Source organism: Loxodonta africana, chromosome 13, assembly GCF_030014295.1.
Source record: "Loxodonta africana isolate mLoxAfr1 chromosome 13, mLoxAfr1.hap2, whole genome shotgun sequence".
Classification (NCBI taxonomy): Eukaryota; Metazoa; Chordata; class Mammalia; order Proboscidea; family Elephantidae; genus Loxodonta; species Loxodonta africana.
In genome coordinates, this window is record NC_087354.1 from 68,242,652 (window position 1) to 68,244,395 (window position 1,744).

The window sequence follows — 1,744 nt, forward strand, 5'->3', positions numbered from 1 at the left end:
GAAGACAATGACCAAGGCAATGATTTTGTGAGCTCCTGGCATCTTTCTAGTAAATTCATCTTGCTAAAGTTAGCCAGATTTGATTTCTGTTGTCTACAAAAAAAGAATAGTAACTTACACAATAACTAAGAGTATATTAGATGATACAAGTGAGGTAATAAAATTTACTAAAAACCAAAATAGATTAAAAAAAAGTTTTTTTTTTTATGGATTAGTAGGTGTTAATTACAGAGACTATCAATTATTCACATTGAACATTTTAGAACATTATATATTTTTAGGAAGTAATAGTTGAAACTCTAAGATTCAATTAAGCAATTGCATTAAGTAACATAATTAACAATTGCATATCTTTTTCTGTTGTTACATAGATACTTGATAAAATTAGTTTAAATATTTAAAATATGTTGCTTATATGCTGTTGAATGATGGTGTATTTTTGACCTGACTGAAAATATTGGAAAGTATTTTTTTTTTTTGTGGTGAAAAAATTTATATTTAGAATTAGCCAGCTGGACTCAGTTTATATGATCCCAATTTTGTTGGCAACATCCAAAGCATCATAGTCAGGAGCCAGTCGAACATATGCCTTCTTCTCTCCATCGGGTCTAATCAAGGTGTTGACCTTGGCCACATCAATGTCATAGAGCTTCTTCACAGCCTGTTTGATCTGGTGCTTGTTGGCCTTGACGTCCACAATGAACACAAGTGTGTTGTTATCTTCTATCTTCTTCATGGCTGACTCAGCGGTCAGAGGGAACTTGATGATGGCATAGTGGTCAAGCTTGTTTCTCCTGGGGGCGCTCTTCCGAGGATATTTGGGCTGCCTTCGCAGCCTCAGTGTCTTGGGCCGCCGGAAGGTGGGTGAAGTGCGGATCTTCTTTTTTTTTGTGTGGTTATGGACGCCTTTCAGCACTGCCTTTTTCGCCTTCAACGCCTTTGCTTTGGCTTCAGTTTTGGAGGGGCAGGGGCTTCCTTCTTGGCTTTCGGCGCCATCTTCGTAAGAAAAGCTGTAAAGTATTTTTCAGGTTTAAATATTATTTTCCATTTGTTCAATAAATCAGATGGAAAAGTCTAGTCAATATTTATTGACCTAAAATAAACAATGGGTATTCTAAGGTAAAACCAAAAATCCATTTGCTTATTGATGCTTGCAAGTAATAATTTTCGTACTGAATTTAGAGTTGAAAGTCTTTTTATAGATTTTACCTGTAATTGTCATAACTGTTTTGCAGTTAAAAGAACCTAGAAAAACACCTTTTAAGGTTCAATCAAATAGAATCAGCAAATATTTTTCGAATATCTAATTTGTATGAGATTAAAAACATGAGTCCTCCAGGATTAAAAACCTTGATAATTTTGTGTGTGCATGTTTGTAAATAAGTATACAGGGTATAATAAAATACCATAGTTTAAATATATGTACTTCAATTTAAAAATCAATACAATAATTGGCATTACTGAATTACCAGATAGGTTATCAAATACATAATATTCTAAATGATAAGGATAGATTTTTTTTTTCCCTTCTGCTCAAAGAAAATATTTAAGGGGCTACATTTCCTGGTTTGACCTTCCAATAAAAGACCTGTCTCTGTTCCCCTGTATTTCCACATCAGCACCTTAACTTCACAACCAGTGACTATAAGCGGTACTATCTGGAATGAACCTGTCAGCTACAGCACTACAGTCAGGCGCAGCATAACAGCCTTTCTGGGCAATGTGGGCAGCGTAAGGCTGTGGT

The 1,744-nt window shown here is 34.9% G+C and overlaps 1 pseudogene; it reads right to left on the reverse strand.

The window, feature by feature from the left end:
- Nucleotides 1–456: 456 nt before the first annotated feature.
- LOC100662687 (large ribosomal subunit protein uL23-like) lies at nucleotides 457–996 on the reverse strand (annotated as a pseudogene).
- Nucleotides 997–1,744: the final 748 nt, after the last annotated feature.